This window comes from Mytilus galloprovincialis, chromosome 9 (assembly GCF_965363235.1).
Source record: "Mytilus galloprovincialis chromosome 9, xbMytGall1.hap1.1, whole genome shotgun sequence".
Lineage (NCBI taxonomy): Eukaryota > Metazoa > Mollusca > Bivalvia > Mytilida > Mytilidae > Mytilus > Mytilus galloprovincialis.
This window is the reverse complement of record NC_134846.1, coordinates 51,191,806-51,199,926: the sequence shown is the minus strand read 5'-3', so window position 1 is coordinate 51,199,926 and position 8,121 is coordinate 51,191,806. Positions and strand designations below refer to the sequence as shown.

Here is an 8,121-nt window from a genome sequence, read left to right as displayed (position 1 = left end):
ACGTACACACATGTTGGCGTAAGAATACACAACGTCAGAGTGGGCGTGTCGCCATAAAATTGACAACATTGAACATAAAAGTAATACTTTTAACCAATCAGAAGACAATAAATACACCATATTTATTTATTTTTTGATAAACTGAATAACATCCTTTCTTAGTGGATGCCTAAACGCTATAACAATATGTGCAGGTTTGTTCATTTTGTTATTTGAAAAGTCTATTCGCAATTTTTGATAGAGTTTCATTCATCAAAAGTTATATGGAGATAGTATGATAGTTCTATTGTAAAACTCTATAAGAAGATACACAAGTAAAATCACAAAGAATAATGATCTCAGAGGTTAGTTCAAAACAGAAAGTCCCTAATCAAATGGTAAAATCAAAAGCTCAAACAGATCAAATTAATGGATAACAACTGTCATATTCCTGACTTGGTACAGACATTTTCTTATGAATATAAATCCGTTATCAGATTTTAATAAAAGCAACTCAGAATCTTCTCCATACAAAAACATTGTGCTCGTCCTGTTGTATATTTTTCATATATTTCTCCAACGGATTTTTGTAGACAAAATGAGTTTTTTTCAAATAATTTTACATCTTATGAACAGGAAATGTTAACAAATAACCGTCTCAGGTGGTTAATGTTTGTTTGGTTTCATGTTATAGGTTCATTAAATCAGTACGCCAGACGCGCGTTTCGTCTACATAAGACTCATTAGTGACGCTCATATCAAAATATTTATAAAACCAAACAAGTAAAAAGTTTGAAGAGCATTTCGGATCCAAAATATCAAAAAGTTGTGCCAAAAACGGCTTAGGTAAACTATGCCTGGGATAGAAAATCTTTAGTTTTTCGAAAAATTCATAGTTTTGTACACAAGAAATTTATAAAAATGACCACATTATTGATATTCATGTCTATGTTAATTATCGTTGTTATCTGTATAAGAATGAGTTTGTGTTGATCGTATCAGTCAATAAAATGATTGACCTTTGACTCACTTCAAAGTTGGCATTCTTCCTTTCAAAAACTTAGCACCCATAATTCATGCGTAATCCATCTCTAGCTACAGATAAGGAGTTAAAATTTAAGGTCACATGAATACGGATTCAATGAGGTCGAATTATTCACTTGCAAGTGAGTATTCATCATTGATGTCTTTTATCTTAGTTTGACTAAATTGAACTATCCTGATTGTTAAGAGCGAATAATCATTTCACTTTTTCACTTTCGTTAATGATTGAAAAAAAACAAGCCTATGTAAAATTTTGTATATATGGCGTATTTAGTACCCCTTTGAAGATATGAACGAGGCTTATAAGTATAACGTTAGACGCATTTGTCTAATAAAAACTCACTTGTGAATGGGACAGAACAACCATCCAAATGAATTGTTTACATTTAATGAGTAGCAAGTAAAGTTCAGTTAAGAAAAAACACAATATTAAAATATTCTAATGTCAGTATATTTTTCACCCTTTAGCTCCTTTTACTTTTTCCAATTATTTATTAGTTTTATTGTGTAAAATCTAACAGTTTCATAGCTTTCTTACATACACACAATGATATTTTTCCGGTGAATTCTATTGTGAAGCGATGTTGTTTTTACACTATTTAATATACAAGGTATTAACAAAATACAGTTTATGAATTGTATTTATCATACGTATTTAATATCAGAACTATATACTTACAAAAAATGTGAAATAATCTGCTCTTTTTGTACATAAATATGCACATTCGAATACACTGTTTACCGCAATTGCCTCAATACTATTTCGAAAATATTCGTTAAGAGTGATCAGAGGGTTGATCATATTTTGGTTAACATCCTGACAACCTGAAATAAAATACATGTTAACTAATAAACATACTAAGTAGGAAAAAGCAATTGAAACCAACAATTATCAATACACCTCTGATAAGGTTCCCCACAAACGTCTACTCTATAAACTAAAATACTATGGCATTCGAGGTAACACTCTAAAATGGATTCAGGCTTTCCTATCAGACCGTACGCAAACAGTGGTAATAGATGGAATAACATCAAATACAGCACCAGTAACATCAGGTGTCCCCCAAGGAACTGTCCTTGGGCCTATACTCTTTTTAATATACATTAATGATTTTCCAGAATACCTGGAACACAGCAAACTACGACTCTTCGCTGATGACAGTATTATATACCGAGAAATAACATGTCAACAAGACTGCACAAATTTACAAAAAGATCTTAACGCAGCAGCGAAATGGGAGGCTGATTGGCTCATGGCCTTCCATCCTGGAAAATGCACTATCTTAACCATCACACAAAAAAAAAAAACAACCATTTAAACACGATTACATCCTTCATAACCATACTTTAGAACTAGTAACATCTGCAAAATATCTTGGCGTAACCCTACAGTCTAACTTAAAATGGAACATTCACTACAACAACATCGTATCAAATGCAAATAAATCTCTTGGCTTTCTTAGGCGAAACTTAAAAATTTCTAACTCCAGTATCAAATCCCGTGCTTACCAATCAATAGTGAGACCAAAACTCGAATATGCCTGTAGTCTATGGGATCCACACACAGCAGATTATAAAAATAAGCTAGAAATGGTACAGAGGCGTGCGGCCCGATATGTATGTAACAATTACCACAACACCAGTAGCGTTACATCCATGTTAAACGAACTACAATGGCCCTCACTCAGTGAGCGCCGCCTCAAAACCAGACTTATCATGTTCTACAAGGTCATCCATGGACTCATTGCAATCCCATCACTAGTCCTCATACCATCAGATACTAGAACAAGAAAATTACATACTCAAACATTTCGGCAAATATCCACCTCTAAAGACAGCTACAAATGGTCATTCTTTCCGCAAACAATCATTCAATGGAACATGTTGCCACAAGTTGTGGTAGAAAGTCAAACCATTGAAATTTACAGAGATCAGTTGACAGCAACTGTCCTCCACAACATAATTTAATTCTATAAATAACAATGTACATATTTTTTAATCACTTGTTGTTTTCTTTCATGTAAATATCACCAAGTATTCTACTAAGTTAAAGATAAATTTTTGTTCATATTTTTTAATCATATACTCCGCGCATGCAACAGTTCGTAATCTTCAATAATAATGAAGCTGTAACTGTATATCAGAAGAAGAAGAAGAAGACCTCTATAAAGTGATAAGTCAACTTTTTAATTAAGACTACTGAATTACTAGCTTGTCATATCTTACACTTGGTTTGAATTGTATTATTAATATTTAAAGTTCATTGAACTAGATATCACTGAAACATAATTACCATAAAAAGATGCCCAATCAGATGTGTGGTTCACCGAAGCTGAAGATGTCCATGCAGAGAAGGTTGTTGGTAGTCCTTTATAATTATTATAATAATTGTTCTCGGTGTACACGATTTCGTTGACAAATGGAACACTGCAGACAGTCTGTGCTTCCTTCCATGTTACTATTTCAAGAAGAATCATATCAAATATTAACTATGTGATAGTTTCATTCAGACTAAGTAACCAAACATGATTACAGAATGGACTTTGTAGCTGTGTTACATATTTGGTTTTCGTTCTTTATTTTTAAACTAATTAGGGCGGAAGTTTTTTCGTTTGGATTGTTTTAATTTTCGATTCATGAGCCTTTTACAACTGACTAGGCGGTATGGTTTTTGTTCGTTGTTAAAGGTCGTACGGTGACCCATAGCTGTTAATTTCTCAGTCATAAGGTCTCTTGTGAAGAGTTGTTTCATTAGTTATTTAACCGAATCTTTTTTTTAAATATATTTTGATTAGTGCTTTGTTATGATATTGGAACTGGGAAAACGTTTCCACTTATTTGTTACAAAGGCTTTTGAATTTTACATTGCAGATCTAGTGCAAACATGAAGTATAAAATTATTCGATTAAAAAGAAAATTTGAACGATATAATGGTCCATTTTCAATTGTTTAGCAAATAATTAATGACAAGTTTACATTGAATACCCTGGTTTAAATATACAGGTGCTGCACTGCACTGAATTGAATTTTGTTTTTTTTCCACTCTTTTTGCACATATCCTGTATTCATATAGATTAAATGAAACTAATATCGAAATAATAAAAGACATTGAATCAGACACTAGTGATTAGTTAAATGTCATGCACAAATGTTTTGCCTGTGGTCTAGAAGTTAAATACTCGAGCTTTAAAGTGATCAAATGACATTAACGGTGCCGATTTTTCTGCTCAAGATGGGTATTTAGAAACTAATTTGATGCACAAAAAAGCTCATACACATATACACAGACTTTTAATTCACATCTGCTATTTAGGAGAATGATCGGGAATAGAAGTGACAGGTTTTTGTAAAATACATGTTACGTTTCAAATTATTGCTCTAGTGTAAACAAGCGAAAAGTTTTGCCTTTTCATAAGATACTGAATGTACTTCATTGCACGCTGACATAATGTTAAATTCATTGCTAAGATTACAAAAACAACAAAAGCGCTTATTCTAGCAAACTAAACAGAATTGACAACATAATCATTCTTCACCATCAAAAAGAAATTTAGCAATAAAGTGTGCACAGTTAGTTTACCAGTTTTGCAAATCAGTTATGATAAGTTCTGTTCATCGAAATATATAAAAACACAAACATATTTGATTTTCGTGATGCTTGGTATGCTTGGTCTATATGCCATTGTGTGCTTCTTTGTGACATATTTGTATGTTTTGTTAGTGATTAAGATTACACCACAACTTCGACGGCTGTATGTTGGACATTTTTACCTATTATATATATAAAAAAGAAGATATGGTATGATTGCCAATGAGACAACTCTCCTCAATAGAACAAAATGACACAGAAATAAACAAGTACGGGTCACGGTTTTATGTCTGTTTATTTTGTTCACGCATCATCGTCAATATAATTGCATTTGATGCGACTGTTATACAAGTGAGAGGTTTACCTAGCTGTAAAACCAAGTTCAATCCACCATTTTTACAGAAGAAAATGCCTTTACAAATTTAAATCAGAAATATGACAGGTGTTATAAATTCGTTTGATGTGTTTGAGCTTTGATTTTTCCATTTTATTAGGAACTTTCCGTTTGGTTTTTCCTAAGAGTTCAGTATTTTTGTGATTTCACTTTTTTTTTCCATTCAGTTCGATTTTTCGTTACATTTGTTTTTTTATTATGATATGAATTTATCGTTGCATCACCAAGTAACTTTAATAAAGTCACATAGTTAGGGATAGTTTTAATGTGTATTTGTTTGTCATTTAGATGTTTTTGGTCAAGTAACTGTCCTATTTGAGACACAAAAGAACAGGGCCGAAATGTAAAATAACATATATTATATTGCTTTTGTAATGGTCAGTGCGACTCTTACTAATAATTTTAACGCATTAATTCAAAACTTACATGTTATTCCAGTAATTTCCGTAGTAACTGTCGCAGTAAGGAACATGACAAGACGGATACAATTGAGAAAAGATTGATACTTGCAAACTTGGAAAAATGAATACAAGTTAATTAAAACTATACTCGCATCTTAATGTTAATCTGATTTTCATTTAGGAGTTAAATATACAACGTGATAATTACATGCTTGATTAAATACTAAAACGCTAAAAATCAATTTCAGATAAAAGAATTATGAAAACCTATGTAGCCATTATATGAAAGATTTGTGCCAAATACAATATCAATGTTGAACTACATGCACACTCGGCCATTTAGAAATTAAGTACTTTCAAACTAACAATACGACTAATATTCAAGCGAATGCTTTTGATTAGGCTTAGGCCTGTTGAATATATCGAGGAATGTATCCTTAGACCCACAATCCTGGTATATATGATACAAAAATATAATGGTTTTAAACATTGATACATTGACACAATCATAACGATTTATAGTTGATATTGTGCATACATACTATTTGGTAGTAAGGCAATATGTATTCAGGCAGTCATCCTATACAATCGATATTTTGTTTTATATTTACTGAAGTGAAGAATTTGTAACTCGTTCTGTGTGGACGCAGTAAAATGTTTCCCCGTGCCTGTATATATGTAGTGTATGCCCTTATATTTTTACAGTTAAGAGTTTTTTTGCTTGTGAGAGAGCTATCGTTCTATTCCATTAAATTAATGTTTTATTTCATGTACTGTATATCTGTGTCATTTAGTCTCTTGTGGAGAGTTGTCTCATTGGCAATCATACCAAATTTTCTTTTTATATTAACTGCAGGGTTTGTAACTCGTGCTGTGTTGATGCTGTAGAAGGTGCCCCCGTGCCTGTAGTGTATGCCCTTATATTTTTACAGTAAGGGTTTTTGCTTGTGAGTGAACTGTCATTTGGTCTCTTGTGGATAAATATGTCATTGGCAATCATACCTCATGTTCTTTCTTTATATATTAGAAGAAAAAACTACTTACCTGCAACTTGATTTAAATAATATTTGGCCGTCACAGTATCACCATTTAAAATTATAATAAGTTTTGATATTAAACGCCACATTTCCATGATACTCAGGGAAGTTATTATAAAACGATTACATCCTGTGCAAACAAACCGGATGTAGATACATTGTTCTTTCATATTTTACCGTTGCGGATACATTATTTCAATATAACATGTAACTTTGAACATTGCAATTTTGTTTTCGAATGTGATAGTCTCTATTAGCCATGACAGTGCTAAAAAAGTGATTTCACTAATTTTCCCAATCTCAAAATCAAATATACTTTTGATTTGAGACTGTGTGGTAGATCATCTGTAGCATTTATTAACCTGGTGGCGGATTATTGTCTCCAAGGGTATCATCTGCTCAGTAATCAGTACGTTTATACTGACATTATTTATAACAAACCTTTCTAAAATTGTTCGTTATAAAAATAAAACAAATATAAGGAAACTAAGGTTTGAATGAAGTCATTTCTATACATCGAAAACTGAAAATCCGCAAATGGGACGGTCTCCATAGAAGAGAGTGACCTATAGTACATAAACCTTATTAACACCCTTTCATCTTGCAATAATATTAACACTTTTGACTTCGCTACACTTTACACGAGTATTCCCCTTTTCAAACGTAAAGAAAATTGAAGGAGCTGAACATGCTATGCTTCAAACAAAAGAATGGCAAAGTACAAGTATCTGGTAATAGGAATGAATAAATTCTGCTTTGTAAACAAATCACTCTATTCAAAAAATAAATGTCTGAAACTGACATTATCAAGATGCTTGATTGACAACATATTTGTCAGGTTTGGAGGACGTGTTACTTACAAAACAATCGGCATTTCCATGGGAACAAATTATGCCACTCTTCTTGTCCTTTATATGAGGCCGACATTATGCAGGAACCTCGTAGGAAGAAAGAAATATAAGTTCGCAATATCCTTTAATTTTTTTTCCCGCTGAAAAGATGATGTTCTCTAACTAAAGAATATAAAATTTGATGACTACGATGAACGCATCTATCAAATCGAACTTTAGAAGAAGGAACCAGCAAATACAGTTAAGTTTGCCTTATATCTCAACTTACATTTACAAATTGACAATGAGGGTCGGCTAAAAACAAACAAATAAGACAAAAGAGATGACTTTAGCTTCCCAATTGTGTATTCTATAACGACCAAACAACTATGAAAACGTACGAAAGAATGATTCCAACATCTTCATTTTGAACTCTAGGTTTAATAGCTTCCTTGTGAGCAGCAATCCTTTATGAAGGAAATATTGATAGAAAGAACAAGTCCTGAAATATCATATCAACTAGAAGATATATACTCCGTATGCAGGCGATGTTGGAATGTTGCTACATAGAAGGAAAAGTTCATCCGTTTCACAGATGTGACCTACCAAATTAGACTCATACTAACAAGACCAACACAACGGGTGATTGAGGTGGAAAAAAGGATTTGGTTACCTTGCAGAAGCACTTGGGATCAACCCTTTCCCAGTTTCCAGTGGGGGTTCGTGTTGCTCAGTCATTAGTTATCTATGTTGTGTGTTTCGTTCTGTTGTTTGTCTGTTTTTTCCCTTTTAAGCCATGGCGTTGGCAAGATTATTCTTGAATACATATAATTTTGAATATAACTCT

General features: G+C 32.5%; 1 long non-coding RNA gene across 1 annotated transcript; it reads right to left on the bottom strand.

Annotated features, from left to right (window-relative positions):
* Positions 1-1,708: 1,708 nt before the first annotated feature.
* LOC143046961 (uncharacterized) lies at positions 1,709-6,558 on the bottom strand. The gene is made up of 3 exons (XR_012969329.1): positions 6,452-6,558; positions 3,317-3,481; positions 1,709-1,848 (listed from the first exon to the last, which is right to left on the bottom strand). It is a non-coding gene; the product is annotated as an uncharacterized LOC143046961 (long non-coding RNA).
* Positions 6,559-8,121: the final 1,563 nt, after the last annotated feature.